The following is a 27,645-nucleotide window of genomic DNA, read 5'->3' as shown; positions in this document are numbered from 1 at the left end:
TTGGATATTCCTTGAGGTGATCTGGAGGCATCTGAGTAATTAATATCAGCATCCCCAAACCTAGACCTAAACGTTGCCTACTTCGTGGATGTGGATTTCACGATTTCCTTTTCTCACTTGTGGAAATAAAGACTACCCAAATGAAAACAAGTAAAGGCTATTTATTCAGAGCTTGCTATAGTAAAGGAGTCAGTCACCATCACTGATGCTGGGCAGAGACTCAAAGGCAGGCAGAAGAGTGGGAAAACTTTGTAGCAGAATCAACGGAAGGCTCCAGGTCTGTCCTGACTGTTGACACAGGGAAGCTGTCGCTGGGCTAACTAGAAGCAGGGCATAGTATGTTTACGATTAGGGGTGAATATTTGGTTGTCTCCAGTTGGTCCGAAGTTGGAAATAAGGGAAAGAATTAGAAAAGCTAACATTATTAATGTTCTGTCAATTTGAGGATGATTTACATACAAGTTATTATTTGGCTTTTTGGACTAGTTGCTACAACTAGTAGTTTGACTTCCTGGATTGATTACTCTAGACAGTAGGTTGATTTCCTGGGCTGATTGCTGTGGGTTGTGGATCAGAATTCTAATTTTATATATAGTCTGTCCCTCATCAATTCATGTGTTCAATCTCTCACGCTCTTCACCCATAGACATATGGACTGAATTCATTTCAATACTTACTGGGATTTAGATCTAGGAAAGTCCACTAGTAGACTTCTGCAGATGAACCCAGAAAGCAAGGGTTGAGAGCAAGGATTATACAAATGAATTCCCAAGTAGGAGATGAGGAGACAATTTGTAACTATTAATTTAAAAGTTTAAAAAAGGAGTCATACTATTTTACTAATTCTGTGATAGTTTGTTGTTTCTCATTCCCATACTTAACCCTATACCCTGCTCTTTTCTGCTAGGACTAGAAGTTTTCAAACTATATTTTCCTTATTTCCTTGCTTGTTGACTTCATATTAGCATATTCTAATAGGAAGCTTGCATGAGAGATCAGAATATAGGAAGTAAAATTAAAACCAGTGAAAACAATACCTTCCTGCTTTTGGCATCAATAGGGTATCAGTTAAGAATTCCAGGAACAATGTGGGGAAGGAGTGATGCTAGACTCTAGTAGCCCAAAGAGAGGCAGCACTTTTCTGGTGGATCTTAAAAAAGGCATCTTCAGTTCCATAGCAACAAGTGAAGACTTTTGGATCTTAACCCAGAGAAATCAATGCTTCTCATGTCCAGGAATTGTCTCTTTTATGCAGTTCCCTTCCTCACTTCTGTGCTCCAACTCCTCCAGCATCAAGTCCCTATATTAAATTCTTTCCGTTTGATATATATATAGAGAGAGAGAGAGAATTTACTTCTATATACAGGATTCTAACTAATATATGTACAGGTACTGCTCTGGAGAAAATATCAAGATTTTGAAAATGGCTTTAATTTCACTTAATAAAAACACTTTATTAATAGCCAATATTTATTATGATTCATGATTGAACTCAATCTTGTCAGCAAGATTACCTCTATGATGAGAACCATTATCTGCTTCAGATTTTCAAATACCTTATAGAGAAATTACTCCCATTTGTTTCCAAAGTATTGCTGGTCCATGAACAACTCTGCTTGCTCAGCAAAGCAACCCATAATATTCACTTGGCTGCTTTGGAAAACAAAAGGTTGTCTCCTTTGATTTTTGATCATGCCCCTTGTTAATAAACCAAATACACTTTTAAGAGGTAAGGAGTTATGTTGTTACATCAACATCTTTTTAAAGCCATATCTACCCAGAGCTAGGGTTCTCCCTGAAAGAAATATGCCTTACAAAGAAATTAGGATTTTTTCGTTGCCTTTTCTTTAAAGCTTTCTTTTATGCTTGAAAAGAAAGCAAAAACTTCCCTCTCTTTCCTTCTACCTCTCTCTTCCTTACACACACACACACATACACTCACAACACACACACGTCTTTACCTCATTACCCAAAGCTTTTGTGCATTTAGTAAGTTTTCCTGATTCTATTCACATCAGAATATACATTCAGAGTTCAATTTCAGTAAGATTGAAACAAGGTCTGAGTAGAAACTAAGATGGCAAATTTTGCAGTAATCTTTCCATTAATAGAATCCAATCCCTGCACATGTTGTCATAGAAATAAAGCTGGTATGACAGCAAAAGAAAAAACAACTCATTTCTCTTCAGCCTAATCGACTTAGGGAAAGCGATAATCCTCTGCTAATTTCTTCCGTCAGAGCAAGCATATGTTGTAAAGAACCACATTTAGAACAAAAGTAAGCTACATTAAGTGCTAAGAAATAATGCAAAGAATGGTTTGCTTTCTGAGTATGTCAGATTTTCAGGGTTCAAAGAAAGGCCCTTTTTTTATGGGATATGTAAACTCTTTCTAAACAAAGGACACAAATTCTTTAGGGAACTCAACTTACCGTTTCAGATTATTCCAGTGTGATACTGACTTGTTCCCTCATGGATTGTGTTGTTTGAAAGTTGTGATCGAAGTTAAGGTAATTTGGGTTGCAAAAAAATGACTTGAGGAAAAAGTTTCTTTCTTTAAAGTGATAGAAGTGCCTCACAGAGTATCAGCTGACTTTTACTGCAAAGCAAACCATCCCAAAACATAGTGCATCTGTCCTAGAGTGTTTGGGCTGCTATAACAAAAAATACCTTGAGTAGGGGGCTTAAGCAAGAAATATTTAGTTTTAGTAGCTCTGGAGGCTAGGAAGTCCAAGATCGAGGTGTCAGCAGATTCAGTGTCTGGTGAGGGCCCACTTCCTGTTTTTTGACAACCATTCTCTTGCTGTGTCCTCACATGATGGAAGGAGCAAGGAGCTCTCTGGGTCTCTTTTATGAAAGGACTAATCCCATTCATGAGAGCTCCACCTTCATGACCTAATTACCTCCCCAAAACCCTACCTCCAAATATAAGCACATTGGAGATTAAGTTTCAACATGCGAATTTCGAGGAGACACAAGCATTCAGTCTATAGCAGCCTTAAAACAAGAAACATTTATAGAGACCAGCAATCAGCCAATCAGGGACCGTGGGCCAAAGCTGACCGGCAGCTGGTTTTGGTACAACCCAAGAGATGGGACTGGTTTTCACATTTTTAATGGATTATAAACAAACAAAGAATATGAGACAGAGAAAATATGTGGTTCACAAAGTCTAAATTATTTGTTATCTGATCCTTTCCATAAAAAATATGCCCACCTCTGATTTAGATCATGCTTTTGTTGGTCAGAAACTGGGCTCAGCAGTGTGGTTCTTTTATCTTTGCTGAGCTCCATCACACATCTGTGGGCAGCTGCCTGTCAGTTAGAGGGCTCTGCTTCTGGTGATTAGTGGTTGTTGGCTGGGATGTTAGGAGTGATGTGGCCACATGTGTCTTATCATCCAGCAAGTAATCCAGACTTGCTCACATGGTGGCTGTCAGAGCGTCCAGAGAAGTGCAGGAGTGCACAAGGCATCTTGAGGCCCAGGCACTTAGATCTATCACAATGTCACTTCCTTTACATTCTATGGCCAACACAGAGAGAGAGAGGGGAATGTGTAGCTGTTTTTGCAAACTACACACATGGAAACCAAGGGCTTCAGGAGCAGAGGAACTTTACCCGGAATTGTAATGAGGAAGAAGAGAGCTATCTGCTACCTGCACTGTTGATTCCACCCTGAGACTGTTTTGCTTTGAGATTCACTTTTTTGCTTTCTCTCTCTCTGTACCACTTGGTCCTTTATTTCTGGTGTGTTCTCTATGCCCGCTTCACTCTTAGCCTTCTGGAGTCCAGCTTTCTCTGCTTCTCTTTGCACAGATGTCAAATGTGTCTATCCCAGCGTGAACACCATGAGCTCATATAGCGCCTCTGGTGGAATTAGGAAAAGATATCCTTTCCTCAGTCAAACACATTTGGCAAAGGAAGCACAGGCTGGATTTCAAGCAAGGTTGTTCCACAGGGTAAAACCTGCAAACTCATTTTCAGGGGCCCTTGTCCTAACCTGGTTCCAAATCTCTATGTGTCTGCTCACTTTGAGTGTCATCCAAGACTGACTCCAGAGGGAGAATCTGATTGTGTCTTCTTTCAAGTACCTATTCCTAGTCCAATTATTTGGAGCTCACAGGGTGGCGTGTGGTATCCTGGGTCCCACCACCTACCCTGGAAGAGGGCATTAGCGCAAACTCTGAGAAACAGGACTGGTCAGATTTTTAAAAGGGAAAGTAGAGAGGAAATGATTAGGAAAAAATGACTTGGACTTGTGAGTATACTTTGTGCTGGAAATTGGAAGAAGACTGAGCTTTATTTTATATTTACCAAGATATTGTAAATGGCACAAAAACACATTCCCATCTCTGCTATATGTTTTATATGCTATTGTATAAAAATAACATATGTCGTGCCCAGTCTATAATGAGCCTGATTAAAGAAAAATGTTCTTCTTCTCTAGCTTTTTATCAAAGGGCACCTGACCATTGATGTAAACTTTTAAATAGAATCCTCTCAATCCATGTATCATTATATCAATGTCTGGAGGGAAATAACACCTGGCTAATTTAACAACACAACACAAAGATGAGCTAAATATTACTATGCATATGACTTTGCCATGAAAACTCTGAAGAATTTACTAGACAGTTTACTCAAACATAATTACACAGAATTAAAACATACTGTGGGATCTGTTATGAATTTTCAACTAATGAAAATGTTTAATTAGTTCTGAGTAAGAAAAGAGGTTTATAACCAGAGGAGATTTTTTTCTTTGTCCAAATTCCACTGGTCCTCTACTGAAAGAACCATGCTCTATTTAGCCCCTTTCTACTGGTGCTGATGAATCAGTATTTGCTCTTCTGCTGTCCTGTTCCTACGGCCACGCATTACTATCCTCAGTTTCTACATGTATTATTAAACCACATTATTTGACTTTAAAGTACAAGTATTTATTTAAGGACTCTTGTATCTGCAAGAAACTAGGAATTACTTCTCGCTCTATTTGCTCAGCACTATCTGATCTATTGGGTGAGGGCGAAGAGAAAGACTGCATCTGATTATCTCTTTACCAACAAGAGCTTAATTGGTACTCCATACCTATCTCTGTAGTTTTGTACCCCCATATCTGTGGTAGCAGAAAGTCAGAGATCTGACTCGCATAGCATTCCACGTCCCATGTTGGGGACCCTTCCTTGCATCTCTCATAATCTTTTCAAAACATTTTAAAGGTAAACTGAGAGGTGTCTTTTTTGGGCAAACAGACCTGATTTTGAATCTGGTCCCACAGCTCATAGCGAGGTAAAGTTGAAATAAAACATTTACATGTTTGATGCCTCCGTTATCACATCTGCAAAATAGAAGTAAAAACATGTGTTTCATAATACCGTCGGGAAGTTTAAAAAAGAAGTTCATATTAATCTCCTTGTGCATGGAACAATGTTAAATTACCTGAAAGTATGTTATTTCATATTTTTAAGTCTATTTGAGGAAAATTCCTCTCTCTTCTCCTCTCACCATTTTCATTATGGTTAACCAGATGTTAACCAGAGACTGCTGCTGTTAGTATGCTGCAAACAGAGACTTAACATGTGAGCATTTTGACGCTATGTGAAGGATTAACTTCTCCTTAAATGTAGCACCTTTAGGATTCAGCCATATGGAAAAGAATCTGAACATACAACTGAACTATGTATAGAGTTAATTTATTTTTTCTTAGATTACAGACAATCCAAAGGTAAGAGGTCTAGGATTAGTGCAGTGGCTTCAACAATATTCCTTTTATCCTTTTTCTCTGCCATCCTTAGCCCTTGGTCTCAGGATGGCTGTGAAACCTCTACATATTGTGTCTGCAGTCTAGGCTGGAAGAAGGAATGAGGGGGAAGCAAAGGCATGCCAACTGAAGCTGCCACTAATTATCTGCACAACAGCAGCCTTCTTGCATGCCCTGGCCAATGATCTTCTGATTACATCACATGGCAATGCCTAGGAATATTTTCATTTGTTGCCTTTTTTTTTTTTTAAGGTAACATATTACCTTGCCAAATAGCTTTGACATTCAGATAGTAGGAGACAAATGGAAAGTGGTTATTAGTAGGCAATTAACAGTTTTTGACATGACAGTACCTACAGGCACTTCAAAGTAAGCTACTTCACAAAATGTTATCCCTCACATCTTCTGATGAAAGTGTAATGATGATATTCTCCAAGTAGAATAATTCATCCTTTGGTAAATATACTGATAAGTAAAGTTCTGCCCATGGATTGATTGTGAGAGAAAGATAGAGGCCACTATTTCTAGGTAAGGGATGATGTTCCTCTAAAAATGACATGACTATCCCTAGACAGATGTAAACTAGGAAATATGATAGGGTATCAAGACTGAGGACTGAAACATACCTACAAGGGAAACTATTTGAGGTGGGCTTAAATTTTGGAGCATATTTTTCCCTATTGAATCTCTGGAATAGTGAGGAGAGTCAGAGTAGGTGTACTATTTGAAGGTTTTTTTTTTTTTATCCTTTTCATTATTTTCTTTACCATATCCTATGTATCGCTAAAGTATTACGTACTTGCAGAGCCTAATATGTTGGTGTGGGGGATAAAGTCATGAGACGGTAAAAAAAAGTCCGATTTATTACAAGTCTTCTCTCCTGCTGCTGACACTTGGGGTTAGTTAGCAGTGGTCTCTCAAAGCAACTATGCTTAGTACCTCCAAGAAGTGTCCGGTGGTGAGGTATGAGGTGGCTCACAGGAAGAAAGGATTATGAGGAGCTTGCAAATTCCAGTTATAAAATAAGTAAGTCATGGAGATGTAATGTACAGCATGGTGACTGTGGTTAATATTGTATTGCCTATTTGAAAGTTGCTAAGAGAACAGATCTTAAAAGTTCTCATCACAAGGAAAAGTGATTGTGCTATATATGATGATGGATGTTAACTAGACTTAATGTGATCATTTTGCAATATATACAAATAGTGAATCATGTTGTACACCTGAAGCTAATATAATGTTATATGTCAATTATACATTAATTAGAAAAACACTGAGTAGCTTGTAGGGCATGGACTGCCGCTAAAGAGGCAGTTGAAGAGTTGAGTCAAGCTCCATCTTTCCCAAGTTATACTAGAGGAAGACGTTTCTTGACAAGATGGAAGCTGAGGTTGGGTTACAAGGGTATGAGGACGAGTTTTAGAAAGAGTCAAGAACTAGACACTGCACTGCTATCAATAGAAAGGTGACCTCATTTCTCTTGGCCATATTTTCTGCTTTTGCTAAATCAAGGCATTATACATGATCAGCTTCAAGTTCCTTACCTGAAAAATTTTTCTGAGATTCTGAATTTAAATATAGATCTGGTGAGCTTGGAGAGGGTCCAAAATGTTTTGTAATAAGAAAAGTATGGAGTGAGCTGCAGATCACTTGCTCCAGTTTGCTTTCCAGCATAATTTTTAATTGGTTCATCTGGCAGCAGGAAAGAGCACGGCATCTTTCTGCACGTGTAGTGTAAGTGACATTATTGAAAATGTCATTATCGAGTATTTGCCCTTCTGTTTCCCAGTAGAGACACCATTTCATTCATTCTACAACTATTCAAAACGAGATATTCTAGGCAAAATTATGTATACACAGACTTCCAGATAAACTTGACTGGGAAATCATTAGCTATGGTATAAATTATAGAAAAATTACTACTAAAGTGTTATCAAAAAGCAGATGAAGGAAAATTATGTTTATCTGGAGAATTAAGACATCATTGGGAAGGTGATATTTTGAGTTGAGCTTCAAAATACGTGTAGGAGTTTAATGGGTGCAGAATATGAATGGTGCATTCAAAGTTGAGAGAAGAATGATAGAAAAACATGCAGTTATAAATTAAAAGATTAAAATAGAAAGGTGCAATGCCAGATCCATAGTGTTTAGCTTGAAGAAGACTTAAAGATAATTGCTGTCTTCCTTCCTTCCTTCCTTCCTTCCTTCCTTCCCTCCTTCTTTTCTTTGGTCTTCTTTTGAACAGATGAGTAAGCTAATTCACGGAAGGAGAAGGGAGTTATCCAAGGTCACATTGCTCTTTACTGGCAGCTATTGTGCTGATTCTTCTGACTTTTGGGCTGCCATTAAAAAATGAGGTAGGGTCAGATCATGAAGCACCTTGAATTTTACAAGAAACAGACTGGCTACTGTAGACAGTCAGAAGCCAAAGGAGCAGCACAGTCTGGCTTGGGGTTTGGAAAGATAATTCCAAAACTAGTGGGAAGAATGTGATTAGAATTGGGAAGATCAGTAAGAAAGGGGTGGTAATTTTCTAGGCAACATCTCAGGAATGTCATTGAGAAAGGATGAGAAAAGTTGGATAACAACACAATGAAGAAAATTGCCTAAGTGCTAACATGTCCCATGTGTCAGACCTGACAAACTTTGCCACAATAATCTTTCGCCTATAGATCTGGTCATCTTTGCAACTTACATGGTGTAGTGGTGACTATTTATAAGATTCAAAGAGTGTGCGAAGTTGAACATATTTCTTCTTCAGTTTCGATTTATGGTAGAGAAAGTTGGCATACAGAGAGGGTGGTCTTGTTAAATACCATTTCTGTGTGTTCTGTTGGCAGATGGCTAGCTGGTAAGAAGGACCTGTGACTATGGTTTCTATCGCAGCACTTGTTATCAAATATCCATCCCCAGCATCTGTGATAGACTGTTTAGCTCTTCCCTGCTTTCTTTCCTACTGTCAAATATAACCACATTCCCAACTCTACTATCATCACTATCAAGTGAAAACTTTTCATAGTTTCTCCTAAGCTTCATCTCAGAAAATGAATCTATGTATTAAGAAAAAAGCAAAGCAGCTGAATCATATATCAGGTAAAGAATATGAGTGATTGTGCTAATTGCTCAGCTAAGTCCTTCATTATTTCATAGCCTGTCTAGCATGATACCCACAAGTAATTTCCCAAAACATGTTTTCTATCCCTCAATAGCTAGTAACATGCTTCTAAGCTTCTGTTTTCTAATTTGGATGAATGAGTGAACTTGGCTGAGAGGATGCATTGTCAAAGCTGATTTATGTTGTTGTCAATCCAAACTGCTTAGCTCTGCAGCTGAAATTATCCTTACATGCCCATTGTTCAGAGTTCAGAAAACCACCGTCTGTTCTATTGTTCAGCCATAGTCACAATACAGATTTCCCGTGCTGCTGTTCTTTTCCCTATGCATCAAGCTTTCCTACAATAATGGATGATTCTACCACAGAGGTTTTGGGAAGCCTCACAGGAAAGGGAGAACAGTTTTGCAAATGGGCAGCTGTATGCTGGAGGTGATGTAGGAAGAATATCTGAAAGCCTAAATAGCTATCGACCATTTTTATTTTCATAGGATGCATTCACTAATGAGAGAAATCACTTTATTTTTTCATTATGGCATAAACCATTGAAACTGTAGGTCTCATTTCTTAGATAAGACAAAAAGAGCAGCAAGTCAGAAATAGACTAAGTCATGCTCAATGAGTATCTCTGTGAAATCACGAGAGATTTATCCAAAGGTAAAGAATAGGCTTTTCTATACATACCTTTCAGAATCCAAATAGGAAACACAAGCTATACTCAAACTAGAATAATTTGAGAAAGGTTTATTTATAAACAAATCATAAAATGTCAAACAAAAAAGTGAGCGCACTGATCTTAGGCAAACTTATTGCTCTTACCACCCCTTGGCCTGAGTGAATGGAGTAGTTACTGGAATCTAGAACTAGAGAGCTAGGCAGAGGAGCCCACCTTGAGAGAAAAAGTGACCTTTGGTCATAGGACACAGGTAGCCCTAGCTTTGTCTCAAGGAGGGAGCCAGAGGAATATATAGCTGCCTATTTTCCTCCATTCCTCATATCTACTGGGGTTCCTCATTGTCCGAACACATTGTGAACTGGAGTTGAAGAATCTCAGTGCTGCTGCAGCCATGGTTACAAGTCAACCTCCAAGACAAAAAGGAGGATGGAGTATGGAGAGGGTTAATCTAGAGAGGCAAACAAAACATACATGGTCAGTTGTTGTTAATATTTCTATTACTTATTTTCTCCTTGAAGTCACCTTCTCTTAAAGTTGACATCTTAACCTATCAATAGATCACTGAATTTTGTTCAAGGTCAAAACCAAGTTCTGTTCCACACTCAGTGTTTTTAAACTAATGTTTAGGAAGCAGACCAAGACTTGGGCTATGACAGGGTGTGTGGCCAAGAAGGAATTTTCTCAGAAAGGCCCTTCTCCAACTTAATCACCTCTTAGCACAGTTACAAATCACTTTCCAATTCTTTACCTCACTCAAATCTCACAAGACCACGGGATAGGAAATTATATCTCCACATCTGAGAAGAGAAAACTGAGGCCAAGAAGCTAATTTTTCTTGACTAAAGTGTTTCTTCTGCCCTGGATTCCACATTCTTGGTCCTGGGTCTCTGTGTACTCTTTGGTTCTGGAGAAGCTGCTATCAGAATGTAGTCTGTAATGTATGCTACTGTTTAGAGGACTGAATAGCTTCTTTTAACAACTGAACAGAGCTTGCTGGATATATGAAGTTTTCTCCTTACAGCCAGCTCAAATCCTGAAAAGTAAGTCATTTATAATAGGCATGCAAGAGTCAGAACAGTGGCAACTGGGTTTTTCAGAGTTACAGTAACAGCCGCTGGACTGAAATGATTTGTCTTCAGCCTCAGCATTACTTAGAGCCATCATGTTACACTGGAGCCAAACTCTCTTGAATGCTTTTGGATGAATCTGGCAACAGTTCTGCAACACATAACTTTAGGCATAAAGACGGCCTTAAGAGTTCTCTATCCTAACTCTGCTGAAAGAGAAGAAGAAGAAAAGGAAGAAGGAGAAGGACGAAGAGGAGGAGAAGGAGGAGGAGGAAGGAGAGAAAGAGAGAGCGATCTTTTTTTGCGGATGAAGATTTATGTATATAAAGCTTCATCTTTAAAGGTCAACCAGAACTCTTCTTTTCCAAATGAAGTCAACTTCTCCTAAGCACGCCTTTTTATTATTATGCTATTAGGAAGCTTAAAATTCATCTTTTTCCACAAATCATTGCTGGCACTGTATATACAGCTTGTCATGCCTTTTGGATATCTTCCCTTGGTTAATGACTCGATAGAGTCCCTGGACCTAAAGACAAGGATCTCCTTTTATTTGCTGATTTTAGTGAAAGCTTTAAATCACTTTTGCTTTTAGCAAGCCTGTACTCCTGAAGAAAGATTTTATGTTTCCCCCATTGTATATGGAAAGATTGCACTCAAGTTTGAAGTAAATGTTTTGTTAGCCTTAATTTAAGCAGCTTATAAACATCAAATATGGACGTTCACCTGAAGATACAAATATACAGTTAAAATGCTCTCTTTCTTTCCATTTTATAATATAAATCAAACTGAAGAAATTCATGGATATTTCCCTTTTGCAGTTAGCTTTCAAAGGTTTTCTAGTAAAATGAATTGCAGAAAAAAAGTTCAATGAAGTTGTTCTTTGAACTTCTTTCTTCCCACATTTCTGCTAACGAACAAGAAACAATCACAGCAATGAATTAATTACTCTTATAACATCTCTCATAATCACATTCTTTCAAGAACAAGGGTCGTTTCCTTCTTCTACTGAAGAACAGCCAATCAAAATACAGAGATAATTGTTCTAAAAATTCCTTGCTCTGTTTTTAGTAATTATTTTAAATATCTAGGGAGAAAAACTAAGGAGACACAATCAGAGGAGGAATTAATTACTCGATTAACTTTTCTTTTACTGGGTTTCGTTTATTCACAGTTCTGGAAGGGGCCCTCCAGAGGTCATCACTCCATGTATCTGCCACCTGTCAGGGATGCTTCAAAACCATACAAACAGATGGGTAGCCTCCTAATGTTTTTGCTCCACCATTTAGGTTTCAATTTTTTTTTCTTTCTCTCTTTTTCATTATTTCTTTTTCTATGCCTCCTGGGCTATAATTACCCAGAATGGAAAAATATACATATTTTTCATTCTTCTCTAGGACCATCTCCAATCTCTTAAAGATAATACACTATGTCAAAACACACTTCATTAAATCTAGAACTTATTTTTGGAAAAGTAACATATCTTCAAAAATCTGTTTCCATTTTGAAGATGTGGGCTGAAATACTGCAAGATGGATAATGAGAGCACTCAAGAACACTCCAGGGAGTAGAAAAAGGAAAAAGAGACATGTTGGGAATACTGCCTCATTCCTACTACTGGCCATAAATTACATTTTGAACAATGACGTTTATTGTTGAGATTCCCATTAGTTCCCTGCATGTTTATCACATTTTAAATATTCCCTTTCAATGTTTTAAAGAGAATAAAAATAAATTGTTGTTCAAAATAAAAGTGATCATGTTGTTGTTGTTTTTTTTTATCTAGTGCAGTGATATTCTTCTGGGGAGAATTGTGTAAAAAGTGAACGAGTCTGCTTTTGGATATATTTTAGGAAAAACTCCTCTTAACCTTGTCCCATAAAATGAATGACCATTGCAACTAACCCTATATCCATTTTCTCATTCTTTTTCCTTCTCAATATTCAGGAGTCCACATTTTGAGTTAAAAACTGAACAAATGTAACTTACAACCTTTGGATCAACATCTAGGGCCATAATGATTCGTATTTCAAGGAGTTTGGAGGCAGAAACAAGGTAATGATTCCCTGTCCGAGAACACCACGTGGTCAGAACCTTCTGTGGAACTAAATTCAAAGGACTATATATTTCATATGTCAGTCTAGATACATGTTCAAAGATGTGTAATGAGCTCAGATATTTCCCTCTACTTATCTTTTGCCCTCGTATATGATTCTCCTGAAGGGTTAATTAGCAACACTGCAGTATCTTCAACACTGGCTTTTGTTATGTTCACTTCCCCATCTGAGTTCTACAAAGAGGATGTTCAAGAATTTACAAAGGGAAACAGACTGGAGTTGTGTTCTGTCTATTTATTTAAGTTGCTTTCATATCAAGCTTACTCCCGAGATAAAGAAAACAGCAACATCAGCTTTTGCTATGAAGAAACAAAACATTCGAAACATAGTGGCTTAAAACAACAACCATTTTCTTTAGCTCAGTGATGTGACTTGGCTGGGTGTTACCTCTCATCCATCTGTGTTCATCTGATGTGTTGGCCGGTGGTTGGCTGATCTATCTAGGATGGCCTCACTTGCAAGCTTGGTGGTTGGAAGTCTGGCTGTTCCCTGGGGCCAAAGCACAGATTGCTTATGTCTGTTCTACAAGGCCTCCTGTCTTTCAGCAGTCAACCCCAAGCTTGCTCACATGATTTGTACCAGTCAAATAGTGCCTCCTCAGAATTCATGTCTATCCAGAACCTCAGAATGTAACCTTATTTGGAAATAGGAGTTTTGTAGATGCAATTAGTTAAGATGAGGACATACTGAATTACGGTGGGCCCTAAATCCAATAACTGGTGTCCTTTTAAGAAGGGGAGAGGACAAACAGAGATACACAAAGAGAAGGCCATGTGAAAATGAAGGCAGAGATTGGAGTGCTACAGCTACAAGCCAAAGTAAACCAAGAATTCCTGGGAGCCACCGGAAATTATGGGAGAGCATAAAAAAATTTCCTTTCATAAGATTCAGAGGGAACCGACCCTACTGAGACTGTGATTTCAGACTTCTAGCTTCCAGAATGGTGAGAGAATAAATGTCTCTTGTTTTAAGCTACAAATTTGTGTCACTTGGTTATGGAAGCTCCAGGAAACTAATACTTAGTGATTTCAGGTTTTCAAAGAAGAGAAAAGGAGAGTAACTCCAATGTACAAGCACTTTTCAAGGCTTTGTTTGAGTCTCATTTACCAATGTCCCATAGACCAAAGCAAGTCACATGTCTAACCAGAATCAAAGATTCAAAAATATTCTCCAGCTCTTGATGGGAGGAGCTGTAAGATTCATTGCAAAGGGGCATAGACACATACAAGAAGAACATCTGGCTGTTTTTTTGCATTCCACATCTGCATACTTGAGATGTGGTCCCTACCCTATCATCCATGGGTAGCACAATCTAGCATATGGCTCTAGTACGGCCCTAAAGGTCATGTTCTTTCGAAAATGCTGTGAAGGATATTATCAGATTAACTGATAAAAAGATCAGCTTGAATTCATCATCTAGGGTCTTAGATTTACAGACCAGAAATACAGCCTTGTGCCTGGTAATGAACTACAATTTAGATTCCAACTGGACATTTCAACTGGACTATTACAACCAGAAACTTTCATAGTTACCATATTAACCTAAAGATCTCTTAGAAGACAGATTAGACCAAGAATTGTTCTAAGATCATATTTCGGTTTCTTTGTTTGATATTTTTTTTCTTTCTCTTACATAAACATCAGTTTCATGGAAAGACATAAGTAACAGTTGACAGAGCATCTTTGTTACTGCCAATTTCTTTTAGTGTACTGGCGCATTAACAAAAAATTCCCTACAATTTCTTGTATATGTTTGTTCAGATGGTATACTACTCACTAAGCTCAAACTTCAAAAGACTTTCTTTGAAAATGCTATAAAGGACATTATTCAACCAACTGACAAAATTGTTATACGGATGATAGATTAGACAGAAGTACTGTATCAATACAAATGCGTGAATGTGTCAACTCTACTGGTGGTATGTAAGAGAATATTCCCATTCTTAGGAAATACTCATTGAAGTGTTAGGGGTACAAGGATCATGATGCGTACAGCTTACTTTCTAAGAGTTCAGAAAAATATATGTAAACAACCCCATATAGGATATGCAGTAAAATACTAACAATAGGTAAATAGAAGTAAAAAGCAGACGGATGTTCTTTTTACTATTTTTATTTTAGCAATGTTTTTGTTTGAAATTATTTCAAGATGTAAAAGTTAAAATTAAAAAGTATTCTGTTTTTTACAAAATCGTAGAACAACCAAATCACATCAACTCTAATTTCTCCTTATTTCCTCTCTAACTTTGCACAGTTGTCATTTTTTTTTCATGGGAAGGAGGTGACATTGCCTTATGTGGAAAGATTTTTCTCAGGTCAGCTCCACTTTGGAAAGGCCAAGTTCTTCTGATTCTTTACTCATGCAGAGGGTCTAAGCAGGCAGGCAATCTGTCTGTCAGGCTGCACCAGATGTACCAGCTATTAAGTTGATCTACTACCCAGTGCCCACACTCTCTCAAAGGCAGGCTAATGGGGGAGAAAAGCAGGTAAGTGAAATGTCAAGGAGAATGGCAGTAAAAGCTGTGAATTGTATTCTAGTCTGCTTTGTAAACAGGAAGATGGATAGAAAGTAGAAGCATTATGTTCAATGGCCCTCACTGAACATGAAAAATGACTTTTTCTATATTAATAAATGGCATTAGATATATTCATACACCCCTTTTATCACAGCCAAAACAGTCAGGCAGTCACAAGTCAAATGATGAATAAGAAAAATAGTCAATGTCTTAAATATCTTTTATTCACTAGCCAGTTTGTTAAGAAGGCTCAACTTGGTGGGACTTAAAGGTGAAATGACTTTATTTTTTCCATCACTGCTTTGTCAAATTTCACATTGCTATCCACTAATGAAATCATATGAATTCCACAGTTTCATTCACTTGCAGTTATTAAAATTTGTACCATGTTAAAGCTTTAAAAAAACTAACCCATCCACTGGCAGTTATTAAAATTTGGTCCATTTTAAAGCTCCAAAGTCAAATTCAATTTAAAATTCATTTCCTCACCATACTGTACATAAGCCCCTTTCTCCTCCTTGCCATCACTGCTGCCTGTATGAGCTTGAGCTGAGATACTGGCTGTGGAGTGAGAGACTAAGAAGATTTCTGGCTCTGAGATCCATACACCTCTTTTAGTCTGGCTCCTCTGAAGAGCTGCAACTTGGAAGAGGGGAAGGCATAAGTAAAATTTCTCCTTAATTAAGCAGACAATGTTTTAATGGTCTTCTTATGGACCATTCCAGTTTCTTTTACTAATAATGGTTGACCTTTGTTGTCCTCTAAATGACAAGCCTGTCGATTTTGCCTCTCTCATGGAATGTATGTTTAACTTATTACATTGTGGGGTTTCCCAATTTTACCTTTCTCTGATCCCAAGCTTGGAGATCTTAATGGGACCAGATGACTCTAGCTCAGCTACCATTTGACTCACGGAAAACTCATATTCCTACCAAGTTGCCCACTGCCCATGAGCCAGCTCACTCTAATTCTCTTCTTATATCCTCAGATAGACACAGCAGCAGATTTATGTGTCCTTTACCCAAGCGAATGTCCAACAAAACTGAGGAAGGCCAACCCCCTCTCCATTATGCGGCCACCCTTAATCACTTGGAGTCACTTTTCATTTTATTTCAGAAGGAAAAACTGCCTTATATTCCCTATCTATAAACCTTGAAAGACAAAATCCAAACCAAATATGACACGGTTATATTCACCAGATTTTAGATACAATAATTTTTTCTTCCCTGTTCTAGTCCAAAAGTGCCCTGAAAATTCCTTGTGGGGAGCCTAGAATACCACCATTATTAGGCTATAATAAAGTACTCCATCTCCACCCCCATTCCTGTGTGGGTGACATTAGAGTAGGGATAAGTGGGGATCTGGGACTTTCATTCTTGCTGGGCATTAATAAAGTCCCTTGCCATCTCATCCCTTCCATTTGTCCATCCCCCACACTTCCATGTCAGTGGAGACTTCTGTCCCCAACTGATGGTAATGAATATTGAGTTGCTTCTTCGCTTCGTCATTGGATTGGCGCCGAAGGAATTCTATTGAAGAGTTAGGACTTTCACAAATGCTCTACAGTAACTAGAACAAATACCCCATGATGCCCCACCCTGCTCCCACATAGGAACACAGAACTCCCGACCCTACTCAGCAGTAATAAGAAACCCCTTTCCCTGGATACTAACAGGGACTTCATGGGGTCCCTAGACTTTCACCCCCAGCTGGCGGTAATAAGGTGGCATTACTCTTTTCCCAAAGGAGCAGTGTTAGAGGAGTCTTGCTTAAGCAAAAGATTTTTAAAAGATTCAGGTAATATCCCAAAATTCCAGGTTTAAATTCAGTACAATTTTCTGTTATACGAAGAGCTATAAAAATAACTTGATTGAGAAAAGCCAATTAACAGACATCAACAGAAAGGTGACATAGATGTTAGGATTCTCTGACAAGGATTTTTTTTAGAGGACTTCATATTTTAGAGAAATTTCAGATTTACCAAAAAAAAAAAAAAAAATGAGTATATAGTACATAGAATTCCAATACATTCCACACCCAGTTCTCCTTATTGTTATCATCTTACATTAGTGTGGTATATTTGCCACAATAAATGAACCAATACTGTTACATTATTATTAACTAAAGTCCATACTTTAATCTGATGTCCTTATTCTTTACCTAATGCCTTTTTCTTTTCCAGCATCCTTTCTAGGATACCACATTATATCTGGCTGTTGTGTTTCTTTAGGTGCATCTTCACTGTGACAGTTTTTCAGACTTATTTTTGATGACCTTGACAGTTTTGAGGAATTCACATCAAGTATTTTGTAAGACACCCCTTTATTGGAATCTGCCTCATGTTTTTCTCAGACATACACTGGTGCTATGAGTTTTTGAGAGGAAGATCATAGAGGTAAAGTGCCATTTTCATTATATCCTTACAAGAATACCTACTATCTAGATAATTTATCACTCTTGGTGTTGACCTTGATCAATTGGCTGAGATAGTGTTCAGTGTCTCTACTGTAAGATTATTCTTCTTTTCTGCTTTCCATCCTCTAGTCTTTGGAAGGAATTCTATATGCAAAGCTCAGTCATAAAGAATGGAGACTCATGGTTGCCTACCTGAGGGCAGAGTATCTACATAAATTATTTTGAATTCTTCTGCAAGTGAGCTTTGTCTCTTTCATTAATTTATTTACTTATTTAATCATTTGTTTATGTCAATATGGATATTGATTTTTTGCTTTGAATTATAATCTAATACTACTTTATTTATTTTGTCACTCAAATTCTTCCATTTAGGCCATTGGTAGCTCTTTCAGTTGGCTTCTGTATCCATTCCTTTCAGGCTTTCTCAGCTAGCATAGCAAAAAAATGTGTTTATACTAACATGTGTATATACAGATATTTATAAATATTTCTATATTTAACTATCTCTTACTCTATTAAACAAAACATAAATTCTTACTGATGTCTCTAACTCTAAACCATTAACATATGAATCATACTATCTTCCTCTGCTTGCTTACATGTGAATTCCCACTCCAATGATAAGAAATCTGGCTACCGCTATCCACCATCCATGTAGTTAAATTTTCAATTCTAGTATACTTGTATAGTGCTTTCTAGCATAAAAACAAACAGACCAATGGTACAGGATAGAGAGCCCCGAAATAAATGCATGCATGTATGTTCAACTGATCTTCAACAAGTGTGCCAACAATACACAATGGGGAAAGGATAGTCTCTGCAACAAATGATGTTGAGCAAATTGGATACCTACAAGCAAAAGAGTGAAATTGGCCCCTTATCTCATACCATACACAAAAATCAACTCAGAATGGATTAAAGACTTTATTGTGAAACTTGAGACTGTAAAACTCCTAGAAGAAAACATAGGAGGTAAGCTTCATGACATTGGTCTTGGCAATCATTTCTTGAATATGATATGAATAGGGCAAGCAAAAACAGGCAAATGGGACTACATCAAACTAGAAATCTCTGTGCAGAAAAACAAATAATCAACGGGATGAAAAAGCAACCTATGGAAATGGAGAAAATATTTGCAAAGTATATATCTGAGAAAGGTTAATATACAAAATCTATAAGGAACTCCTACAACACAAAAATCAAATAATCTGATTTTTAAAGTGGGCGAAGGACTTGAATAAATATTTCTCAAAATAAGACATCCAAATGGCAAACAACAATATGAAAGGTGGTCAACATCACTAATCATCAGGGAAATGCAAATCAAAACCACAATGAGATATCACCTCACACCAGTTAGAATGGTTGTTATAAAAAAAAAAAAAGATAAGTGTGGGCAAGAATATGGAGAAATTGGAAACCTTGTGTACTGTCATTGGGGATGTAAAATGGCATAGCCTCTATGTAAAATGGTATGGAGGTTCCTCAAAAATTAAAAATATAAATACTGAGCCAGCCCTGATGGCTTGTAGTTTGGCAGTTGAAGCGGTTGAAGTTTAGTGTGCCCCACTTCAGCGATCTGGGTTTGGTTCCCTGGCAGGGAACCACACCTCTCATCTGTCAGTAGCTGTGCTGTGGTGGTGGTTCTCATAGAGGAACAAGAAGGACTTACAACTAGAATAAAAACTATGTTCTGGGGCTTTGGGAAGGAAAAAATATATATAACTACCATAAGATCTAGTAATCCCACTTTAGGGTGTTTATCCAAAAGAATTGAAATCATGATCTTGAAGAGATATCTGCATTCTCATGCTCATTGCAGCATTATTCACAACAACCGATAAATGAAAGCAACCAAAATGTCCATCAATAAGTGAATGGATAAAGAAAATGTGGTATATACATTAAATGGAATATTATTCAGCCTTAAAACAGATGGAAATCATGCCATGTACAACAACATGGATGAACCTGAAGGACGTCACCCTAAGTGAAATAAGCCAGTCACAGAAGGACAAATGTTGCATGATTCCGTTTATATGAGACGTCTAAAATAATCAAATTCATAGGAACAGAGACTAGAATTATGGTTGCCAGGGGCTAGGGGGAGGGGGAAACAGGGAGTTGATGTTCAGTGGGCATAAAGTTTCAATTATGTAAAATGAATAAACTCTAGAAATCTGCTGCACAACATTATGGCTATAGTTAACAACGTTGTATTGTGCACTTGAAAATTTAAGAGGTTAGATTTCATGTCAAGTATCTTACCATAATAAAAAAATAAAATAAAAATACCAATAAAATTGAGACTAACCAAAAGAAAAAAAGAGAGAGGAAAGAGACAAAAATTACTAATATCAAGAATGAACTGGAGGATATCATTATAGGCTCTTCAGAAGTCAAAAGGAATCCCACAACTAGAAGGACCGGCAACTAAGATATACAACTGTGTATGGGGGGTGTGGGGGGGTGTGGGGGGGTGTTGGGGAGATAAAGCAGAAAAAAAAAAAAAAGAAGTCAAAAGGATTATAAGGTACTACTACAGAGAACTCTACACAGATAAACTTGACAACTCAGATGAAATGGACCTAATCAATAAAAATCATATACTGCATCACTTGGTTGAAATAGGTAATTCGGATAGTCCTAAAACTGTAAGGGAAATTGAATTTTAAATTTAAAATCTCACGAAGAAAATTCTCCAGACCTAAACTTTTTCACTGGACAATTCAATCAAATTTTGAAGAAGAATTTATGGCAATACTATATCATCTCTTCTGGAAAATGGAATAGGAAAGCATACTTCCTAAGTCATTTTGTGAGGCCTTTTTTAATTGCCTTGATACCAAAACCAGAGAAAAACAACATAAAAATAGAAAAACTCCTTCAATATCCCTCATTAAGATGGATGCAAAAGTTCTAAATTCTCAAAACAGTTCAGCAATATATAAGAAATAAGACCAGGTGGGTCTTATTTAAAAGTCTCAAGATATTAAGAATAGAGAGGAACTTTCTCAACCTGATAAAGAACATCTATAAATAACTTAGAGCTAGCATCATACTTGATGGGGAAAGGCTGAATGTTTCACTCCCAAGATTGGAAACAAAGCAAAGATATTTAGTCTCACCACTAGTATTTGATATCATACTGAAAGTCCTGGATAGAGCAATAAGACAAGAAAAGGAAACAAAATGCACATAGATCAGAAAGGAAGAAGTAAAATTTTCTCTATTTTCAGATGACATGATAGTCTTCATAGAACATCCCAGGAATCTACAAAGAAACTCCTAGAACTAATTAGTTGAGTTCAGCAAGGAACTGGTATATAAGATCAACATATAAAACTCAATTGTGTTTGTACATCCTAGCAATGAATATGTGGAAATTGAAATTAAAAAATACAATATTGGGGCCACCCTTGGCTGAGTGGTTAAGCTCCTGTACTCCGCTTCAGAGTCCAAGGGTTTTGCTGGTTCAGATTCTAGGTGCAGACATGGCACTACTCATTAAGCCATGCTGCCCCAGCGTCCTACATACCACAACCAGAGGGACCCACAATTAGAACATGCAACTATGTACTGGGGGGCTTTGGGAAGAAGAAGAAAAAGAAGATTGGCAACAGATGTTAGCTCAGGTGCCGGTCTTTAAAAAAAGGTACAATATCATTTACAAGGGCTCAAATAATGAAATATTTAGGCATAAATCTAACAGAATGTGTACAGGACTTGGATTTTGAAAATTAGTCCTATATTATTAGACATAATATTGTATTTAGTTTTTCAGGTATCTGTCTTTCCCAAACTACAGTTCATTAGCAGAAGTCACGTTTAAACATTTTTGTATGTCAGTATTAAGCATTCTTATTTTCTTATTTTTTAAATGCTATAAATGTTTTACAAAGAGATTAATAAGTAGATGAAATAATGGCGGAGCTGGCCCCTTGGCCGAGTGGTTAAATTTGCGAGCTCCGCTGCAGGCGGCACAGTGTTTCGTTGGTTTGAATCCTGGGCGCGGACATGGCACTGCTCATCAAACCACGCTGAGGCAGCATCCCACATGCCACAACTAGAAGGACCCACAACGAAGAATATGTAACTATGTACTGGGGGGCTTTGGGGAGAAAAAGGAAAAAAATAAAATCTTTTTTTTAAAAAAAGGAAAGAATGGCAAGCATGTATTTAGAGGTTTGGAATGTAAAATTTAGTTTGGTAATTAAACACCTTTTCATTGTTAAGGAAGCCAGTTCAGGCAGTAGAAGCTAATGACTTGTGTGTCTCATGACTTGTGTGTCATTGTCAAGGCTAGTCTTGATTGTAATTGGAATCTTCAGGTTTTCTCATAGCTTTCTCCATGACACTTCCACATTCCATACTAAACACGCTTCAACTTTAGTTCAAAAAAACGGGGGGAGGGTGCTGATGTAAGAAAAAAAAAGTAGTTTGGGTTTGGGTGTGTGGGAAGGCTGTGGGAGGGAAGGTAGTTCTCACATGCAGAGATGTGTCTACTGACTCATTACTTGCCTTTTTCCGAAAGAGTTACCTGCTCATCCTAAGGACAAAGAGTAGCTAGCTAATTAATATCCTCAAAATCCCTCAAGGAAAGTGTTCCAATAGCTGTGAATTTTTTTTAAGCTGAAGCTCTTGGTCTCTCCCGCTCCTGTGACTTCAATATTTGCTTTGTTTCATGACAATTTATATAATTTCACCTTCTAAATTATATAATCCTTAAAGGTAAGAGCATGGCATCTTATATCCTTCACAGGTGCAGCACAGTGATGAGGCTTTGTTCATAGTAAGTGCCCACAAATACTGAAGGAAAGAAAGAATGATTGTTTATTTTTTGTCTTTGTGTAACTATGTTACATCTTGGGAACACACCAGTGAACAAAACAGGCATTTAAGTGTAGAAGGCACATATCAAAACAAAGAATCATATATACAGAGGTAGACTTACGAAGTATTAGAACTGATATTAAGGGAGATAATTGTTAATATAATACAACTCAGTTGGGAGTGGGAACTGCCTGGGGACAGAAAAAGACATCTCTGAAAAAGTGATATTTAAGTTGAAATCCGGGCTGAGGAATTTGCCAGGTAGAAAGCAAGGAGCATTCTAGCAAGAAAGTGGAAGCAAAAGGTACTGTTTATGAAAGGTGGGCAGGCGCTTGAAGAACTGAAAGAAGCTAACAGAACTGGGAGTTTCTCTCTCTTTCTCCCTCTGATACTGACCCTGATATCAGTTTCCCTACATTAAACCCAACACATATGGAGTTAAAACCAAAACACTCTTTCCCTGCTTACTCCCTGGCTTCCTGGCTCCAGAATCCTCTATCCTCCATGGAGACAGACACCACTAAGGACAAACACATGGATTCATTATCTCCTCCCTGCAAAGAGATAGAGTCTGGTGGGAAAGCTGCTGACCAGCAAGGTCACGGGCTCCCTCCTCTCTGCAAGTAGTCTCAAGGCCAAACACAGGCTGGTGGGAAAGCTCTCACCAGAAGGCCATATGCTCCCCCTCCTCTGCCTAAAACCCCAAATAAAAACCCTACCTTTTAGCTTTTCAGAGAGTTTGGGATTTCAGCATTAGCTGCCCTCTCTTCTTGCTCAGTGCTGTGCAATAATAAAATTCCCCCTTTCTTCCACTACCCCTGATGCCAGAGATTGGCTTGCTGCAAAATGGGTGAGCGAACTCACTTCAGGTTCGGTATCAGCTCCTTAATCCTTCCCCACTTTTCCTCCATGTAAGAAGTTAGAAGATTCCCATTTCCCAAAGGAATAAACTAGTTCACTGGGAGGCAGCTCCATCTTACATCTGAGATCTACAGCAGCTGGGAACTTCTATTCATAGTGAAAAACACAAACATGCAGTCCCTTGATTATTTGGAGAAATATTTCTTTCTGTTAAAAAAAGTCTTATTAGTCCACAAAGTTTGGGAGACTTACATAAATGCCCAGGTGACATTGATGTAAAAATTATTGAAGTGCCTTCCTTAGTCTAATGATATTTTTGTCTTCAGTAGTTGCTTGCTGACTTTTACTGCCCTAAGCTGCAGCCTAAATATTATTTCATGTCATTTTGAGAGGTGGATTTTTCCCACATGACAATTTTAAATTAAATGCATTGAAACACTTTTTAAATTTGTTGAAAGTGATATAATTAACAAACACACTGCATCTAATTGTAGAAGGCAAACCTGTATGTAAAAAGATTTACTGGGGCCACCAAGTGGTGTCATGGTTAAGTTCTCGAGCCCCACTTGGGCAGCCTGGGGTTCACATGTTCTGGTCCCAGGCATGGACCAACACACCACTCATCAAGCCATGCTTTGGTGGTGTCCCACATATAAAGCAGAGGAAGGTTGGCACGGATGTTAAGTCAGACTCAATCTTCCTCACCAAAAAAATGAAAAACAAAAAAACCCCCAGATTTACCATGACTGAATTTTACGTGATTTGAAAGTAGTTATTGATTGATATACAATAAATGGCTATTTTTTCCACATCTTTGGTATTATCAAAGCTGGTTCTCTTTTAAATGACATTTTAAAGTCTTTATCATTAAGAAAAAGAAAAATTTGTTGAAATCTTAATCAACCTTGATATATACCATAATTGCCATACCTGCTATTGTTATTAGCCACTGATGTTCCAAATAATTTGGAAGCATAGAGAAGACACAATTTTGTCACAGTGGAGGCCGGGCCAAGTAGAATAAACACTAGCCTAAAAAATTAGCATGTTCTAGAGAATTCTGATGAGAGGTAATTTGTGCATTTTCCTCTTATTTATTTTTGTTTTCTTTTTCAGCTTGGGAAATTATCAAGACTAGGCTTTTGTATTTGCTGTTCCAGTAATTGTCAAAATAAGGCCCATAGCTTAGTATCCTCATAGAACAGTAGCTTCTATTAACCATCTGTTGTTCCTTTAATTATGGTTTTCTGTCACGAGTATGAAAGTACAGAGATGAAAATTAGATAGAGTGGGGAGCCCGAGACAAGAAGCACTCATGAAAAAACATTTCTATTAGACAACCTTTTATTCCACATTCCAAAATCCATGAGGAAGTTATATAAGATGAAATGTTGATCTGCATTTGACACTGGGTTTTAATAAATTATGGATTCCAGTAAAGTTTAGGTTTGGAATAATTTAAAGGGCCCTCACTCATACAGGAAGAAGATGGTAAATAGATGAGAGTAAGGAATTCTGTAAAGAATAAGTGTAACTCTTTGGACCTCAATATTTAATTTATTACTACCTTACTCCATGAGAAAGATATGCAGGTGAATTCTTCTTTCCTTTATACAGTCAAAAAAAGGGTAGAAATAGAACTAAGTCAGATAAATAGTTTTACTCAGAAAATTCCTGGTGTCATCACCATGAGCATTCAATATTTGAATAGAGGACTTAGAAAGCACAGTTGGACCCATTCTTTGAAAATATCTCATTCCACATGGAAAAATAGGGAAATAACTGTCATTATAATCTGGGCTCCTCAACACTCTGGTTGTAAATAAATCAGCCATATATTTTGAATTTCCTTTCAGTTTTTCTTCTTCAAAAAACGTTTTAGGCAATGAAGTATGATAAAAAATAATAGGATGAAAATAATGTAATTCTGAACTAAGCCTCAAAAATCTGATGACTCTGAGACACTGGAAAGTTATTTGTTCTCTTTACGTCTACATTTTCTCAATTATTAAAAGCTCAAATATTAAGTTTTTGAACTTACTAATTTCTTTAGGTAAGCATAGCTTATATATTTTAAATATCTGCCTTTATATTTAATATTTTATATTTTTAAAATATGTAATATTTAACTTCCATATCATACTGTAAAAAACTATTTTAGATAATGCAATATTATCTTCAATCTCCATACTTATTCTTCTCCTTGTCACTGCAGTGCTATGTTCTTGGCTATAAAGACTTTCTTTCATTAAGCTTGTTATCTCTTCCTTTCATGGGGCTGACTCTCCTGGAATGGTTGTTGATTCTTGTTTGAGCATTCATCATGTGCTTTGGATTGTCAATATGTGCTAACAATAGCTGCTCACACAATCAGCCTTTAGGGAGCAGTGGGTCATGCTGCTGATCTGTTTCCCATGGTGTTTGAGAAGGAAAGGTATGCTTATGTGGAGGATTCCTTGGTGGATCTTATCTGCATATTTGCAAACCCAGTTTATCAAACGCTGGAAAATTGACACATACGCCCCCATTTGTTGATCTTTCTTAATTGCAGATATCTTAACTCTATGGTCAGAACCAAGGGGCCAAGACAGAGACAACGCAGGGGATAATTTACCTGGCAACCTCCAGGGGAACCCAAACTAAAAATCCTATAAATGACCTCTGTGTCCCCTCCTACTCCTAGTACCTACATCTTTAGGAAGCAACCACTTGTATGCATTAGTTGGTGAAATATTTTCTTCTTTCCATCTTTTAGGAGTTTTGCACAATTTCTGAAACACAAAGAAGTCTAGATTTGCTTTCCAGCAAAAATGCTAATGAATTCACTTATTTTAATAGCTTTTGGAAAGTGGGTAAAATATTGCCTGCTTCTTGTCCAATATCTTGAAATCAATATATAGCATAATGAAATCAGTATAAGATCAATTAAGGTATATAAAGTATGGCTCTGCAAATCAGTGAGTTAAGGGTAAATTATTGAATAAATTGTGTTGATGCAATCATTTAATTGTTTGAAAAACTAGAAAAATTTGTCAGAGCATCATGTTAAAGAGGCTCTTTTAATCATAAAACAAACTGGAAAAAATGATAGATTTGACAATGTAAAAATTGAATATTTTGTACATCAAAAATACCATAACACACACAGAATTTGGAAAATAAATTTAGAACCTATGTCATGTTGGAAATGCTTAATAAAACAAGTGAGTAAAATTAAAGGTCAAAATTCATCATATTTCAGAACAATTATTATTTTCAGAAAATATAGTTGAATACAGTGATACTGTATGTTTGTGTCAACTAATAAGATAGTTGAAATAATAACTATAGTTCAGTGACAGATCTAATAATATTAATGTTTAAGAAATTAACTTTCCTGTGTATGACTCAGTTTAAATATGTCATCAGATGAAAGAGTTCATTTAACCTAACACCAAAAATTTAAAACACACAGTAAAAATATTAAAAAGAAATGCAGAGAAGCCATATGAAAAGAAAACCTTTAATTTATCTAAAGATTTAAAAGAAAAAACGGAAAAATTAAAACATACTTTGTTTTGGACAAATAAGAATATTATAAACATGTCAGAATATTGTACACATTGTAGATGCAGTAATATTTATGTTACCCAAAAGAGACGATCTTGAGGAAAGAGATTGAAAATATTACTAAAGGTTATCCAAAAGGATATAAAATCCTATAAAAAATGAGTAATGGAAGAAGCCTAATTGTACTAAATATTAAAAAGTTAATGATATTAAACACAATGAAAGCAGATTAATGAACTGGACTAGAGGGTTTAACAACAGATACATAGGAACTTAGAATATGCACTTCAAATCACCATGGTAAAAATATGTAGTCAATTAATAATGTTGGGACAAGGGACTAGATCTTTGAGAGATGATTAAAAGGCTGGATACTTTTACTAAAATCAGATACAGATGGCTCCAAAATTTTAAATTAAAGAAATATGAAATAAGCAGTAATTATTGAATAATTATTTAATCTTCAATATTATACAATCTTTACACCTTTGAGTATGTTGTGAAATGTATAAGCTATAAGAATATATAGCTACATTGGAATACTCATGATAAAATTATCTTCCTGGCCAAAAAAACACAATCATCAAACTCAAGTACAAATTGCCAAAAAAATTTCAAGTACATATAAAAGACAGTGGGCAATGTCTAAATATCCAATAATCTTTAAATATCATAAAATAAGGCTGAATTTACCAATATAACATTGAATAAATTTTATATTAGACAATCCACAGAGCAAATA

Source organism: Equus caballus, chromosome 16 (assembly GCF_041296265.1).
Source record: "Equus caballus isolate H_3958 breed thoroughbred chromosome 16, TB-T2T, whole genome shotgun sequence".
NCBI classification, from domain to species: Eukaryota; Metazoa; Chordata; class Mammalia; order Perissodactyla; family Equidae; genus Equus; species Equus caballus.
This window is presented reverse-complemented; position numbering follows the sequence as displayed.